Below are 18,529 nucleotides of genomic sequence, written 5' to 3'. Positions count from 1 at the left end.
ACGGAGGGAGTATTCGATTTGATAGCGGGCGGCACAGTTCCTGATACGGCTTTAATGCAGACGAGGGAGGGAGTAGCGGTTCCCGATATGTTGAATGGCCAATGCATCCTCCTTCAATTAATGCATGGGGGAAGTAATGGGAGGAGGTCTGGGAAAATAGGCTGCACGATGTGAATGCAACGCAGTTTGCCCTCATTGCCCTCATATAAAGGCGCCCCTCCATTCCAATGCATCTACCACATCGTACGCACCTAAGCATTTGCCTAAGCACCTACACTAAGCGCAAAAGAGATCACTCCAGACCCATGCCGGCGATGCGCGTGAGCGGCTAGCGGCTACGCCAGATGGTCCACGACGCCGGCTTGCGGCATGGCACCGAGGATCGTCTCCAGACGGTGTTGGAGACCGGCTAGTGGATGACCGCCGTCGACGCAAACTATGACTCTCAGTTGGATCAGATGATCCTTGCCACCAGCAACAAGTTCACCATCCTCAAGAAGCTCGCGGACTACATCGCCGTACTCCTCCAGCCCGCGCGCCCGGGCTCCTCATTGCCTGCCACCCTAATCGGCCTCCATGGCCGGAACCTCTTTCAAGCACTGGTGGCCCTACGACTACCCGCTGACGCCACGAAGAATGTCCACCTGGAGGTCGCGCTCGCCGCGAGGCGCCTCGCCCTGCAAGAATTCGTCGACCTACACATCCATGTGTATGAGGAAATCGTGTACATAGGTATCTACAAGGCCAGTGAGGACTCTACGACGTTGGCCTTCCTCAACCGGCTGGAAGCCTTGGATGCCTTTGCTGAGAAGCACCTCGACCTCGCCACAAAAGCCGCAGCTCCTTAGCCGCCGGTCGGTCGCCCGGCGCACTAAGTTGAGGAGGAGGAGGTCGTACGTTCGTGGATCCATCTTTCTTCTTGCCTTCTGTAACCACCACTGCGATTGCATCATCGTGGCCTTAATTCTTATTGTGCGGTTGCATTCTCGTTCCAGTCAATACCGACATGTGCGATCCCTTTGCTTAATTATATGCATCACTGTAACTAGTACTCCATCCATCAATTTATAAGTTGTGCTTACCTTTTCCATCAACTTCGTGCAACGCGCGGGCATCTTGCTAGAAACACTAGAATATGTCTATATAATCCTTATGTGATAGTCCATTTGAAATCTCAAAAAAGACAAATATTTAGGTACGGAGGGAGTAATATATTAGGAGTATATAAAAACAATAGTGATTTCTTTCAAGTTTGTGAACAAATACTACTATTCTACTACTTTGGATCCGTCGCAACGCACATGCACATTTCTGGTAAAAGGAAAAGGCCTACCGCATTCGCGTCACACCCCCACACGCCCGTGAATCGGTAGTACAACACGGCCCGTCCGGCACGACACATAGCTTAGGGAAGGCGTGTTGCCTAGCATTTTCACTTTCATGTGGGACCACCGTTGAGCAAACCGACACCCCGCCCGCCGCTGGGTTGGAAAACAGAAACGAGGGGAAGATCTAGCTATAGCACGGAAGCCAAGAAATTTGGTGTCAGATGGGGCTCGTTGATAGAGTAGGAGCATTCCATACTAGTACTACTCCTACTAGTACCAAGTTTGTACTCCTAATACTATATTACTAGTACTACCACTATACAACTATTAGGTACGTGCACGGCACAACATCGTAGGAACAAAAAAGGGGAAGATCTTGTTTTGGGTGATTTATCTTTTTTTCAATCAACATAGTATGAATAATATGATGTGGGGGGCACCCATGAAGCTTATGTGACTTGGTTGCATGGCTACGGAAGGTTAGAGAAAAATAAATAGATAATGTGTTTAGAGTGCACTCCACTAAATATATATACTTTTGGATCCATTGCAACGGACCGGCACATCTATATCTATACCCCCTATATAGTGTGTGAAAAACTTTGAAAGTTGGTCATTGGATGAAGCCAATCTGATGGTAAAAGATGGCAAATCCGAGCACTACTGGCCGTTGGATATCATCCACCAGATTCTGCCACATGTATAATCTAGAAGACTCCATGGTTGAACTTAATTCATGACTAACTTTTCCACAACTAAGCTTAGGCAAAGTTATTAGTTCTTCAAAATGAGAGCCACAAGTTGGCAAGCCTAAGGGAATCTTGCCACATTTTTTGTGTGTATGTCATGTGGGGCCTTAGTGTGGCTTGCCTAAGGTGTGGCTTGAACCAAACACTCACCTAAGTTAATCAAACTTGCCTAACCTTACATTTCACCAGATTTTGCCACATGTTAGAATCCAGAAAGCTCCACATGTAGAAGCATAATGCACAAACCACCAGAATCTCATGCGTGCAATGCACGTGTACCTTACTAGTACTAGTTGGTAGTAGTAAGAAACAAATTCTAGTTTTGGCATGAGCTCGTACTGCGGGAGCACCACAAGGCCTGCCGCAGGAGTTACATTTTCCTCTCGGGGCCCAAAGGACTGAACTTCAGTGGCTTAGTGCCCGACCTATGAGTTAATGACATGCAGACCTTAAATGCGGCTGGCCCACATGTCATTCTCATGGTGGTGGCGTGGTTCACGACTCACTCGTTCGAGATGAACCGGCCGGTGGTGGCGTGGCCGTGGCGAGGGTACCACAGCTGGGCGTCGGGGCGTTATGAGGCATAGATGGCCACACCGGCGAGTCTCTCTCACTCTCTCTCTCACACACATGCACACGCACACGCACAAGTGGGACCCGTTGAATTATTTATTTGCTCGTGACAACTTTTAATTAGGTTCCACTGTAATCTAACTTTTTTCTTAAGTTATTAATTGAGCTCAGTGACTTCAAAAAGTTGTACAGAAGCCTTGTTTGGGACTTTACGACGTCGCTGAATGTGGGCTGAGTAACCATCCTAGGTTGTACTGTACTACACAGGCCTTTTTTTCAACATCAGCAATGCAACTGGGCCGATAGTTGTACACAATATCTGGGTCAACTTGTTATTATCCGCCCCGTTGGGCTGCAAACTTTCCTAGGAGGTATGCATTAGGCTTAACAAGAAAGTGGACTTTAAGAAATAATAAATGGGATGCAATTATAATAACTGGACAATTACTATGCACCAAACACGTAATTAGTTTGAAAAATATATTATTTTTGGAATTTGAAAATTTTAATTTCATTACTTGTTGCACGCGCAATATTTTGTTGGATTTTAACGTAATACAACTTTATTTTGAAATTATATTTAACCTGACTAGAAATTTCGGATAAAAATATTTCAGATCCCATCAAAATGTGGGAATTTTTTTGAATTCTGTTTTGAGCGGTTGTTTGAAATTATTAATCATTGTCCTAGCTAGAAGTTGGGCTGTACTTTTAACAAACTGTAAATGGGCTATAGTAAATTCCATTAGAATTAAAAAATGGGTTGTACATTCTTACAAATCGCAAATGGGCTATATGTTCTCTGCCAAATCCAAGCTGTGGGCCTACTAAGTTGATGCGTACCAAGGGCTTTGTCAACTTGGTCAATATAAACGATTCTAGCTGCAGTGATCGTACGATGTCCATCCAACGGCCGTAGTGCTTCTTCAACCTCTAGTCTTCTTGCTCCAGCCGCCCAAAGCGGCGCCGGTCGTGTCGCGTGCTCCTGCCTCCCATGGCCGGCTGTGATGCCGCGGAGGCCTCACCGCCCCGTACTACTCCCACCGCTGGCCAGGCCATCCCTCTACTCACCCACACCCCCTGTTATTTTGCGGTGATGGCAGCCTCACACCGCAGCCTAACCAGTGAACCCTCGCACTCCTCTCCGCGCGGGCTTCCACTGCTGCGTCTTTCCCGGCTCTGCGTCGTCCCTTTCCTAGGTCTCGCCGTCATCCAGACCACCGCCCTGGTTCTCTCGGCGCGGCGTGGTCAACATGGTTAACGACTGACTTCCATCGGAAGAGTACTGTACGTGGAGAGGCTGACAGCTGGGTCCAGGCGGCCACAAGGAAGTGCCTCCTTATTACGCGCAAAATAATTATTCCTCCACCTGACAGCAGGGACCCACCAGACGGGCCACCTTATTTCGCGAAAAAATGTTTCCCCCCATGACTGCTGGGACCCACCGGACGGGCCAGCGTATTTCGCGAAAAAAACGTTCCCCCCGCTGTCAGCTCGGACCCACCGGAAGTGCCTCCTTATTACGCACAAAATAAATGAATACTTCCCCTGCTAGTTGGTACCCACCATGGTGGGAGGCTGACTTGTGGGCCTACTAAGTTGACTGGGACGGGGGCCTTTGTCAACTATAGTCAATATGAACGATTCTAGCTCCAGTAACCGTACGATGTCCATCCAACGGCCGTAGTGCTTCTTCAACCTCTGGTCTTCTTGCTCCAGCCGCCCAAAGCAGCGCTGGTCGTGCTGCATGCTCCTGCCTCCCGTGGCCGGCTGTGCTGCCGCGGAGGCCTCACCGTCCCTACTATTCCCACCGCTAGCCAGGCCCTGCGGCGACGGCAGCCTCACACCGCAGCCGATCCGGTGAACCCTCGTACTCCTCTCCATGCGGGCTTCCACTGCCGCGTCTTCCCCGGCTCCCCATCTCCCCCTTCCTAGGCCTCACCGTCGTCCACCGCCCTGGTGCTCTCGGCGCGGCGTGGTAAATGTGGTCAAGGAACGACTTCCATCGGACGTGAACTGTACGAGGAGAGGCTGACAGCTGGGTCCACAACCGCAGTAAGGAAGTGCCTCCTTATTACGCGGAAAATAATGATTCCTCCACCTGACAGCTAGGACCCACCGGACGGGCCACTGTATTTCACGAAAAAAATGTTTCCCCCTGACTGCTGGGACCCACCAGCTACATCTTCGCACGCAAGGAAGTGCGTCCAGGCAAAAAAAACGATTTGCACCCTGACTGCTGGGACCCACCAGCTACATCTTCGCAGGCAAGGAAGTGCCTGACAGTCAGGACCCACCTGGTCGAAGCGTACGTAGCGTTGTCATTCTGGTCGCGAACGTGTACGTACATATATACTGGTGGATGTAGAGGCGTGCACGTGTCGTAGTAGAGGCACGTACGTGTCGTAGTAGAGGCACGCACGTAGCATGTACACGTACGTACAGCGGCCAGGGTGCAAGAAAGAAAATACGGCCATGTATGTGTACATACGGGCGGGGTCTCGAACGCCTACTCGCGCATACGTACGGCCAGGGCTCGTGTACATGGCTGGGTCGGAACGGAGAAACAGCATCGTCGTCGTGTTCATGGGGAGGCAACAGAATGCGTCGTGTTCATGGGGAGGCAACGGAATGCTCGTGTTCATCGGGAGGCAAGGGAACGCACGGGAGCCAACCGGCTGGGTCGGAATGGAATGCGTGGTCATGTTCATCGGGAGGGCTTGGACGGAACATGCGATGGAAACGAGGCCTGGCGTACCGCACAACGGAGGAAACAGACCTCCTATGTTCGGAACGGGGTCCTGTTGACCGGGAGGGGTCTGGCGTACCGCAAAACGGAGGAAACGGACCTCCTACGGTCGAAACAGGGGTCCTGTTGATCGGGAGGGGTATGGCGTACCGCAAAACGGAGGAAACAGACCTCCTACGGTCGAAACGGGGGTCCTGTTGATCGGGAGGGGTGTGGCGTACCGCAAAACGGAGGAAACGGACCTCCTCCAGCCTCCACGGGCTACCGTCGACCTCCTCTAGCCTCCACGGGCTCCTGTTCATCCAGCCTCCACCGTGCGCTACTCCACCGGCTACTGTTCAACCACCCCTCCACGGGCACCCCTCCACCGTCTACTATTCTTCCAGCCCTCCACACCACGGGCTCCTGTTCAACCACCCCTCCACGGGCACCCCTCCACCGTCTACTGTTCATCCAGCCCTCCACCACACCACGGGGTCCTGTTCATCCAGAGGCAACGCCACCGCTCACTGTTCATCCAAACCCCCCCGCAACGCTCACTGTTCATCCCAGAGGCAGCATCGATCGGCTTCAGTTAGCAGTAGTAGCGAAGGAATCACTCGATCGGGTTCAGCTAACAGCCATCGATCGATCGCTCGGGTTCAGTAACGCGTAGCCTGCAGTGCAATCGCTCGGGTTCAGTTAGAGACCAACACCTCTCTCGGGTTCAGTTAGAGACAACGCCTCGCACACACGCGCACACGTGTACGAGAGAAACATGCATCGCTCGACCCCTGACCTCCCACCGTAACCGGGAACTCCCCGAAATTTTCCTCCCCCTCGCTTCTACCATGGTTTTTTCCGCCATGGATGGCCCAAAGAATGTCATGCAGCTCCATCTCCGACCCGCCCAGGACGAAAAGCCCATTTTCTATCATGATTTTTTGTCATAGAAGTAGGAGCCCATCACATCTATGATGATACCGGGTTTTTTCACAATTATCGTCATAGAAGTGTCATATGTATGACAAATTTTTTTTTCGTTCGGCCCAAAATGTCACAGATGTTTCTTTTTTGTAGTGAGATCTACTAATAAAAAGGTGCATGCGATAGAAGAAATTAATGTTTTGAGTGGAAAGATGGATGAACTTATGAAATTATTTGCTAATAAGAGTGTTTCTTCTGATACTAATGATATGCCCTTGTCAACTTTGATTGAGAATAATAATGAATCTATGGATGTGAATTTTGTTGGCAGGAACAATTTTGGTAACAACGCGTATAGAGGAAATTTTAATCCTAGGCCTTATCCTAGTAATTCCTCTAATAATTATGGTAATTCCTACAACAATGCTTATGGAAATTATAATAAGATGCCCTTTGATTTTGAATCTAATATTAAAGAATTTATTACTTCGCAAAAGAATACTAATGCTATGATTGAAGAGAAATTTCTTAAGATTGATGATTTGGCTAGGAACATTGATAGAATTTCTCTTGATGTTGATTCTTTGAAACTTAGATCTATTCCACCTAAGCATGATATCAATGAGTCTCTCAAAGCCATGAGAATTTCCATTGATGAGTGCAAAGCGTGCTAAGAAAGATGCCTTTATAAGAGCGTGTTCTTCTAGTTCCTATGAAAATAAGGATGAAGATCTAAAAGTTATTGATGTGTCCCCTATTAAATCTTTTTTTTGCAATATGAAGCTTGATAATGATGGGACTGAATATGATCCACCTTTACCTAGAAGGCATTCTAAGAATTCGGAATTTGTTGATCTTGATGCTAAATTTGATAAAAGTGGGATTGAAGAAATTAAAACCCTAGATGTTGCTAAACCCACTATTATGGATTTCAAGGAATTTAACTATGAAAATTGCTCTTTGATTTATTGTATTTCCTTGTTGCAATCCGTGCTAAATTCTCCTCACGCTTATAGTCAAAATAAAGCGTTTACTAAACATATCGTTGATACCTTGATGCAATCTTATGAAGAAAAACTTGAATTGGAAGTTTCTATCCCTAGAAAACTTTATGATGAGTGGGAACCAACTATTAAAATTAAAATTAAAGATCATGGATGCTATTCTTTATGTGATTTGGGTGCTAGTGTTTCCATGATTCCAAAGACTTTGTGTGATTTGTTAGGTTTCCGTGATTTTGATGATTGCTCTCTAAACTTGCCCCTTGCGGATTCCACTATTAAGAAACCTATGGGAAGAATTAATGATGTTCTTATTGTTGCAAATAGGAATTATGTGCACGTAGATTTTATTGTTCTTGACATAGATTGCAATCCTTCATGTCCTATTATTCTTGGTAGACCTTTCCTTAGAACGATTGGTGGAATTATTGATATGAAGGAATGAAATATTATATTCAAATTTCCATTAAGGAAAGGCATGTAACAATTTCCTAGAAAGAAAATTAAATTAATTTTTGAATCTATTATGAGAGCCACTTATGGATTGCCTACCAAAGATGGCAATACCTAGATCTATTCTTGCTTGTTATGCCTAGCTAGGGGCGTTAAACGATAGCGCTTGTTGGGAGGCCACCCAATTTTATTTTTATTACTTGCTTTTTGCTCCTGTTTAGTAATAAATAATTTATCTAGCCTCTGTTTTGGTTGTGTTTAATTAGTGTTTGTGCCAAGTAGAACCGTTGGGAAGACTTGGGGAAAGTCTTGTTGAACTTGCTGTAAAAAACAGAAACTTTAGCGCTCACGAGGACTGCTGTCATTTTTATTTGGAAAGTTCTATTTAGTTAATTATTTTTTCATACGATTAATATATAAATTCCTCACGTCCAGCAATTTATTTTAGAATTTTTGGGGTTCCATATCTTGCGCTAGCTACAGATTACTACAGACTGTTCTGTTTTTGACAGATTCTGTTTTTCGTGTGTTGTTTGCTTATTTTGATGAATCTATGGCTAGTAAAATAGTTTATAAACCATAGAGAAGTTGGAATACAGTAGGTATAAAACCAATATAAATAAATATTGAGTTCGTTACAGTACCTTGAAGTGGTCTTTTATTTTCTTTCGCTAACGGAGCTCACAAGATTTTCTACTTTAAGTTTTGTGTTGTGAAGTTCTCAAGTTTTGGGTAAAGATTTGATGGATTATGGAACAAGGAGTGGCAAGAGCCTAAGATTGGGGATGCCCATGGAACCCCCAAGATAATCTAGGGACACCTAAAAGCCAAAGCTTGGGGATGCCCCGGAAGGCATCCCCTCTTTCGTCTACTTCTATCGGTAAATTTACTTGGAGCTATATTTTTATTCGCCACATGATATGTGTTTTTCTTGGAGCGTCTTGTATGATTTGAGTCTTTGCTTGTTATTTTACCACAATCATCCTTGCTGTACACACCTTTTGAGATAGCCATATATGATTTGGAATTTTTTAGAATACTCTATGTGCTTCGCTTATATCTTTTGAGTTATATAATTTTGCTCTAGTGCTTCACTTATATCTTTTAGAGCACGGTGGTGGATTTGTTTTATAGAACTATTGATCTCTCATGATTCACTTAGGTTAGTTTGAGAGTCTTAAATAGCTTGGTAATTTGCTTAAAATCCTAATATGCTTGGTACACAAGATTAATAATAAAAATTTCTTATGAGTGTGTTGGATACTATGATAAGTTTGATACTTGATAATTGTTTTGAGATATGGAGATGGTGATATTAAAGTCATGCTAGTTAAGTAGTTGTGAATTTGAGAAATACTTGTGTTGAAGCTTGTGATTCCCGTAGCATGCACGTATGGTGAACCGTTATATGATGAAGTCGGAGCATGATTTATTTTTTGATTGTCTTCCTTATGAGTGGCGGTCGGGGACGAGCGATGGTCTTTTCCTACCAATCTATCCCCCTAGGAGCATGCGCGTAATACTTTGGTTTGATAACTAGTCGATTTTTGCAATAAGTATATGACTTCTTTATGACTAATGTTGAGTCCATGGATTATACGCACTCTCACCCTTCCACCTTTGCTAGCCTCTCTAATACCGCGCACCTTTCACCGGTATCATACACCCACCATATACCTTCCTCAAAATAGCCACCATACCTACCTATTATGGCATTTCCATAGCCATTCCGAGATATATTGCCATGCAACTTTCCAACATTCCGTTTATTATGACACACTCCATCATTGTCATATTGCTTAGCATGATCATGTAGTTGACATCGTATTTGTGGCAAAGCCACCATTCATAATTCTTTCATACATGTCACTCATGCATCATTGCATATCCCGATACACCGCCGGAGGCATTCATATAGAGTCATACTTTGTTCTAAGTATCGAGTTGTAATTGTTGAGTTGTAAGAAAAATAAAAGTGTGATGATCATCATTATTAGAGCATTGTCCCAGTGAGGAAAGGATGATGGAGGCTATGATTCCCCCACAAGTCGGGATGAAACTCCAGACGAAAAATAAAAAAGAAAGAAAGAAAAGAGGCCATAAAAAAAGAGAGAAAAGGCCCAAATAAAAAAATGAGAGAAAAAGAGAGAAGGGACAATGTTACTATCCTTTTACCACACTTGTGCTTCAAAGTAGCACCATGATATTCATAGTAGAGAGTCTCTAATGTTATTACTTTCATATACTAGTGGGAATCTTTCATTATAGAACTTGCTTGTATATTCCAATGATGGGCTTCCTCAAAATGCCCTAGGTCTTCATGAGCAAGCAAGTTGGATGCACACCCACTTAGTTTCTTTTTAGCTTTCATATACTTATAGCTCTAGTGCATCCGTTAAATGGCAATCCCTACTCACTCACATTGATATCTATTGATGGACATCTCCATAGCCCGTTGATATGCCTAGTTGATGTGAGACTATCTTCTCCCTTTTTGTCTTCTCCACAACCACCGTTCTATTCCACCTATAGTGCTATGTCCATGGCTCACGCTCATGTATTGCGCGAAGATTGAAAAAGTTTTGAGAATGTCAAAAGTATGAAACAATTGCTTGGCTTGTCATCGGGGTTGTGCATGATTTAAATATTTTGTGTGGTGAAGATAGAGCATAGCAAGACTATATGATTTTGTAGAGATAACTTTCTTTGGCCATGTTATTTTGAGAAGACATAATTGCTTTGTTAGTATGCCTGAAGTATTATTATTTTTATGTCAATATGAACTTTTGTCTTGAATCTTTCGGATCTGAATATTCATACCACAATTAAGAAGAATTACATTAAAATTATGCCAAGTAGCACTCCGCATCAAAAATTCTGTTTTTATCATTTACCTACTCGAGGACGATCAGGAATTAAGCTTGGGGATGCTTGATACGTCTCCAACGTATCTATAATTTTTGATTGCTCCATGCTATATTATCTACTGTTTTAAACATTATTGGGCTTTATTATACACTTTTAGATTATTTTTGGGACTAACCTATTAACCGGAGGCCCAACCCAGAATTGCTGTTTTTTGCCTGTTTTAGGGTTTCGAAGAAAAGGATTATCAAACGGAGTCCAAACGGAATGAAACCTTTGGGAACGTGATTTTTAGGAAGATTATGATCAAGGAGAATTGGACCGTACGTCGAGAATAGAAATAGGAGGCCATGAGGTAGGGGGGCGCGCCTACCCCCACCAGGCGCGCCCTCCACCCTCGTGGGCCCCCTGTTGCTCCACCGACGTACTCCTTCCTCCTATATATATCCACGTACCCCCAAACGATCAGATACGGAGCCAAAACCCTAATTCCACCACAGTAACTTTTTGTATCCACGAGATCCCATCTTGGGGCCTGTTCCGGAGCTCCGTCGGAGGGGGCATCGATCATGGAGGGCTTCTACATCAACACCATAGCCTCTCCGATGAAGTGTGAGTAGTTTACCTCATACCTACGGGTCCATAGTTAGTGGCTAGATGGCTTCTTCTCTCTTTTTGGATCTCAATACAATGTTCTCCCCCTCTCTTGTGGAGAACTATTCGATGTAATCTTCTTTTTGCGGTGTGTTTGCTGAGACCGATGAATTGTGGGTTTATGATCAAGTCTATCTATGAATAATATTTGAATGTTCTCTGAATTCTTTTATGTATGATTGGTTATCTTTGCAAGTCTCTTCGAATTATCAGTTTGGTTTGGCCTGCTAGATTGATCTTTCTTGCAATGGGAGAAGTGCTTAGCTTTGGGTTCAATCTTGTGGTGTCCTTTCCCAGTGATAGTAGGGGAAGCAAGGCACGTATTGTATTGTTGCCATCGAGGATAACAAGATGGGGTTTTCTTCATATTGCATGAGTCTATCACTCTACATCATGTCATCTTGCTTAAGGCGTTACTCTGTTTTAACTTAATACTCTAGATGCATGCTGGATAGCGGTCGATGAGTGGAGTAATAGTAGTAGATGCAGGCAGGAGTCGGTCTACTTGTCTCGGACGTGATGCCTATATACATGATCATACCTAGATATTCTCATAACTATGCTCAATTCTGTCAATTGCTCAACAGTAATTTGTTCACCCGCCGTAGAATACTTATGCTCTTGAGAGAAGCACTAGTGAAACCTATGGCCCCCGAGTCTATCTTTATCATAATGATCTCCTACTACTTAGTTATTTCCTTTGCTATTTACTTTGCCTTTATTTTACTTTGCATCTTTATCATAAAAATACCAAAAATATTATCTTATCATATCTATCAGATCTCACTCTCGTAAGTGGCCTTATAGGGATTGACAACCCCTATTTACATTGGTTGCGAGGATTTATTTCTTTTGTGCAGGTATGAGGGACTCACACGTAGCCTCCTACTGGATTGATACCTTGGTTCTCAAAAACTGAGGGAAATACTTACGCTACTTTGCTGCATCATCCCTTCCTCTTCGGGGAAAACCAACGCAGTGCTCAAGAGGTAGCAGCCACCTCCTTGGTACAACGGGTCAGGTCCCACTCTTGAGCAGTTATTAAATGAGCCCTATCCAAGGCATGGTACTCAACAGAAACCATCCACTCACCTATGGAAGGACTGTACAATCATGAAGGCTTTCAAAAACTCTAACATGTTCGATGGCAATCATGGGCCGGGCAGTGGCTCAGGTGGCGGCAGTTTTCACGGCCTGGGCGGCGGTTCAAATTCCGGCTTTCAAGGCTCTTAAGGAAATCAAGGTGGCTATAACCAGCAATCTGGTCAGGGAGGTCAGCAGCAGCAACAATCTGGATATCAGAGCAACCCAAAGCAGTTGAATAGTGGACAGTATCATGTGTTCACCACCAGTTTGTGCAAACGGGACCAGAAGCTTCATAAGAGGGCTGTGAACGCTGTTGAGCCGGCAGTTCCTCGTTATTTAAGATGGTCTGAGCAGCCTATTCTGTGAAGTAAGGCAGATCACCCTCCCCAGGTTGACAATCCGGGTCACTTGGCTTTAGTGGTGGAGCCTCAAGTTGGTGGATATAAATTCACTAGGGTGCTCATGGACAGAGGCAGTAGCATCAACATCCTATATTATGAGACTTTTCGACGTATGGGGTTGATTGATAAAAACCTTAAGACGTATAACACTGTTTTCCATGGAGTAGTGCCTGGTAAGTCGGTGTATCTAGTGGATAAGATTGAGCTGGAGGTGGCCTTTGGAGATGAGCATGATTCTAGGGCTGAGAAATTAACTTTTGAAGTGGTCAAAATCAAGAGCCCATATCACGCCCTGTTTGGACGGCCAGCTTATGACAAATTCATGGCGCGACCTTGTTATGTTTATCTGCAACTTAAGATGCCGGGTCATAAGGGTACTATCACCATGCATGGGTGCCGGAAGATAGCCTTGGAATGTGAGGAAGGCGATGCTGCCTATGCCGAATCTGTGTGTGCGACAGAGGAATTGAAGTTCTATAAGGACAATGTTGACCCGACAGACATGACGTCTTTGAAGAAGCCAACCACAAAACATGAGCTCGTGTTAAAGTTTAAATCGGCAGGTGAAACCAAGGTTGTTGATTTTGTCCCAGGCGACTCATCTAAGCAGTTCAGTATCAGTGCTAATCTGGAGCCTAAATAGGAAAGCACGCTCATCGAGTTCATCCCTGAGAACCGGGACATCTTTGCATGGAAACCTTCTAACATGCCGGGTGTACCGAGAGAACTCGCTGAGCACACTCTCAATATTGATCCAAAGTTTAAGCCGGTCAGGCAGTTTCTTCGGCGGTTCAATGAAGAAAGGTGTAAGGCTATTGGTGAGTGTCGGTGTCAAAACCGGCGGATCTTGGGTAGGGGGTCCTGAACTATGCGTCTAAGGTGGATGGTAACAGGAGGCAGGGGACACAATGTTTTACCCAGGTTCGGGCCCTCTTGATGGAGTTAAAACCCTACGTCCCGCTTGATTAATATTGATGATATGGGTAGTACAAGAGTAGATCTACCACGAGATCAGAGAGGCTAAACCCTAGAAGCTAGCCTATGGCATGATTGTATGTTGTCCTATGGACTAAAACCCTCTGGTTTATATAGACATCAGAGAGGTTAGGGTTACACAAGGTCGGTTACAAAGGAGGAGATACACATATCCGTATTGCCTAGCTTGCCTTCCATGCCAAGTAGAGTCCCATCCGGACACGAGATGAAGTCTTCAATCTTGTATCTTCATAATCCAACAGTCCGGCTGTCCGGAGACCCCCTAATCCAGGACTCCCTTAGTAGCCCCCGAACCAGGCTTCAATGACGATGAGTCCGGCGCGCAGTATTGTCTTCGGCATTGCAAGGCGGGTTCTTCTCCAATTTCCAAGTGTTTGTAAATAGTCTCTGGCCCCGTAAATGTTGATCCTCTTGGCTTCTACGCCCAATAAGGGCAATTTCTCGAACGAATACGAGGCGCGAGGGCATTTTACATTCACCCCTAGCCAGATAAGTAAATTGTATATTAAAGGGATTGGGATTCTTAGATCCGATCCACACCATCCTCCCCTCAGCAAGAATCCATTAGAGCGCGTTTCGGAAAGATCCATTCCAGCATGGCCAACCTCCGTAGCTCCTCCTCCCGCCCCGTAGCCCTAAGTTTGGTGATTGGGAGAGGTGTTCAGTTCCACATAGTCGATTGGTTGAACTGCAGACCAAAGGATTTCTTCCTTCGGCATACATGGTGCCCGTTCGAGCCGGGCTCGCCACCTACAATGGCGGGGAGCAAGCGGAGAACTTTCCCTGTCCCTCCATGGGGGAACGGGTTTGCCTTGTTCCTCCATGGGGACTCGGATTTCCAATTCATCCGTTCCTCCACGGGCTCCTGGAGTTCTATGGCCTCCAACTACACAATCTCACCCTGCCTCCATCCTACACATCGCTGGCTATGTTGCTCTCTGCGAGTTGTTCCTGGGCTGCGAGGCTCACTTCAAGCTGTGGAGAAGGCTATTTTGCCTCGTCCCTCACACACAGAGGGAATCACTTTATCAAGTGGGCGGAGCCAAAGTATGGCGCATCGCTGATACCGGATATCTGTCCAGTACCCCGAAGAAGCCGTCCGAGGACTGGCCTTCAGAATAGTTTTATATGGAGGACGTTCCCCTTCCGAACCCTGTTCGGCGGGGTCTTCCTGAGTTCAACAATGCTCCTCTGAAGAAGCGCCAAAGTTGGCGCCCGCGGAGCCCCCAGGTGGACGACGATAGAGAAGTCCTCTATCTGATGAACTGGATTAAGGCACTGGCTCAGTCAGGTTTGAAAATAACCGAAGTTATGTTGATTTGCATAATGCGGGGAGTGCAACCACTTCAATATCGTGGGCATCCCTTATGGTGTTTCAACGGGGAGGATGACGCCACCCGCTACGGGCGTAAGGGTCCGGGCGATGCTGCCGCATTAGCCAAAATGCTGTCCGAATTGTTCAAGGGAGAGGAGGAGGAGTTCACCGGCATCAAGCCACGGGGCGGATTCTCCATGTACAATTCTCCAAGCTGGGTAAGCTATATCCCCTTACTTCCATCTTCCCGCGTTTTTCGTTGTAAGTATTCACCTTGCCAATTTACGGCAGGAACTGCGAAAGGCCATAAAGGAGGTCTGCAGCCCTTCTCCACAACCGGAGGACCCAGACCGGGCCCTCGACTCCGGACTCGAAGAAGATCCGATTATCTCCGTGGAGCTGATAAACCGGCAGTTCTATCAGTTAAGCTGCGACGACACCATGGTGGCCATTACGGCTGACTATCCCGGACTGCTCCCTACATCGCACGTAAGAAAAACCGAAAAGTCCCAACTCAAAAAAGTAGGATCCCCTTTTAGACACTTCCCCCACCATATCCACATGGCCTTTTTACAGGGAAGGCATTTGGGACGCCTTGCAGCAACGCGCCAACAGGAGGCGCCGAGGCCAGGTAGGCCAAAAAGGAAGGCGGTTAGGACGGAGATGCCGGTGCGAAGGTACAACGAACCCCGCTCCGTGGTTGTCGTCTTTCTAAAAATATAATGACACCCGTGTTTCTTTAACAGAAAAAACGCTCGCCGGAATATGTCCAGCGATGTAGCCGATCACGCTTCCACCAGTCGGGCACCAGGACCGGACACGGAGGCAGAAGCCGATATGGGGCAGGCGCCGGATAACCCCCCTACAGAGGATGCGGATAGGTTATCTGCTACAAACTCAAAAGTGGAAAGCGCCATGAATCATAGGCACCGCCGGGCCATACTCAGTGACGCTTGTTTCTCACCAGAGGCGTTTGATGCCTTTAATTCTGGAGAGGCGTACCTCCGTGCCGCTCAAGATGGTCTAGCCAGAGCCACGGATCAGTATGTAAAGGATGTACGGGTGAGTGAATCTGACGATTTGTATGTATCAGTAGCCCCTGAGACTTGAAACAGTTAGCATAACTGATTTAAGGATCATTTTTATTGTGCAGGTTCTTACAGAGAAGAATACTAGGCTGTCCCAGGAGCTGGAGGAATGCAAGACCCAACTACGGGCCGCCATTGCCGCATTGCAGGAACAGAAAAAACCTCCCACTGGTAATATTTTAAAGAATGATGGTTACCATATAGTGCGCGGCGTGGCTGCAGATCTAACAATAGATTTTGCAGATGAATCCGGAGAAAATCCGGGGGACCAGCATGTTATGCAGCAGCTAGAAGCTGGCAAACGCGTGCTGACTGAGGTTAGGCGGGAGAAAAATAATCTCCAAGACGCCAATATAAGGCTGAACGTGGAACTAAAAGACATTCGGGGCAGCTTGCAGACTCCGAGAAGGAGAATAAGAGGCTTCGACGCGGCATTTTTAGTAAGTGCTTGAACGAATCCTTTAAAGGTATTCGGCGAAGAAGCCGACTAACAGCGTTACGTCTGTAGGTATGCTGACGGGTCGTCCCGCGGAGGAAATGCCCGGGTCTGCGGGTGATCTTCTGTCTGAGCTGTCACATCTGCACAAACAAGTTCGACAGGTGATGCAGGGTGTTGCCCAGGCCTTGTGGCCGTCCGTCTCCCTACCAGAGGGTGTTGCGGAGCTTGCGGAGAAGCTCAAAGGAGCGTGGCGGCGATTCTGATTATGGAAGATATCAGCCTGCCGACAGGGTGCCAGAGAAGCCTGGGCCATGGTGAAGACGCGGTATACCAAAACAGACCCAAATCACATGGCCGAGGTCGGACCTGTGGGGCCCGACAGAAAAGAGAATCCCGTTAGCTTAGTTTATGGGCAAGTAGAATTAGCCACAAAGTATTCCCAACAGGATTGTAAGCTAGACCGCCTGTTGGATGGTATAGAAGAAGAATTTAGTTAGTCTGCATGACTGTGTAATTGAAGTGACATGTATAATGCCTTCTAGCCGGATTGTAGATCATTTGTCGTTGCGGACCTTTTCGCTTCAGCCTCCGGGCCCAATAGTCCGGAGTGTATCCGAATACCTGCTCAGTTATATAAGAACTGGGGTATGCGTGTAGACTAGGCGTAGGGGTCATTAGTGCTTTATCAGACAAGTGCCCAACTAGTTATGTTATATTACATGAGTAGTAAGAAACATCTTCCAGGGAGAATAGTTCCGTTAAGGGTTCCTTTCCCTGGGCAAGCATGCCCTAAAGTGCATGTCCGGACTGCGATGGGAAACGCAGGAAAAACATCTGGGGGCAGATATGAAAAATTAGAGTCATATTTTGTTCACCGACCGAATATTCCCTTAGGAACCCTAGCTTTCGGCTTCACCCAGTCTGAGGTACACATCCGGCTGACCCGGCGGTAACAATCGCAGAGGTGCTCCCCTTATGTCCTAGCCAAATTAACAGGAACGTAGGGCATAAATACAAGAGCCAAGCAACCCAGCTTGGCCAAACCTTAAGTCATATCGATGCATATAATGGTGAAAAAGGTACATGCGGAAGTATAACACATGTGTTGGGCATGAAGCCCGGATAAATAATTTAAGCTTATGTGAAAGAAGCCCCCAGGTATGAAGAGTGTGGCTAGCGCATCTGTAATGTGCAAACAAGGCACAAGGTGACCCTTGAAGGCCTAGAGAAATAAGAAAAGTAAGAAAGAAAGGAAAACAAGACAGATAATGTATTTGTGAAAAATGGACAAAGGGAGGGGACTAACAAAGAGTCCGATGCTAGGCGTAGAATCTTCGGAGCCTGGCCGCGTTCCATGGGTTCGGCTCGATTCGACTAGTCGATGCATCCCGCAGTCGGTACGCTCCACCGGTCAGAACTTGGTCAATAATGAAGGGACCTTCCCATTTGGGCTCGAGCTTGTTCTTTTTCTTATCCGGCAGGCGTAGAACTAGTTCGCCAATGTTATAAGTTTTGGCCCATACTTCTCTGCTTTGGTATATGCGAGCTTGTTGCTGATAAAATTCGGAACAGGCTTTGGCTACATCGCGCTCCTCCTCCAAGGTGTCCAGACTGTCCTGCCGATAAAGCTCGGCTTCTCTTTCTTCGTACATGCGCACTCTAGGTGAGTCATGAATTATGTCACAGGGCAAGACTGCCTCTGTGCCGTACACCATAAAGAAGGGTGTATATCCGGTACTGCGATTTGGCGTGGTCCGCAACCCCCAGAGTACGAAGTCGAGCTCCTCTACCCAGTGCGTGTTAGACTCTGTTAAGGAACGCACTAATCTAGGTTTAATGCCGCTCATTATAAGACCGTTTGCTCACTCGACTTGACCGTTAGTTTGTGGGTGATAGACTGAGGCATAATCGAGCTTGATGCCCATT

The sequence above is a fragment of the Triticum aestivum genome, chromosome 4A, assembly GCF_018294505.1.
Source record: "Triticum aestivum cultivar Chinese Spring chromosome 4A, IWGSC CS RefSeq v2.1, whole genome shotgun sequence".
Taxonomy (NCBI): Eukaryota; Viridiplantae; Streptophyta; class Magnoliopsida; order Poales; family Poaceae; genus Triticum; species Triticum aestivum.
The sequence above is the reverse complement of the archived record's forward strand: the minus strand, read 5'-3'. Positions refer to the sequence as shown.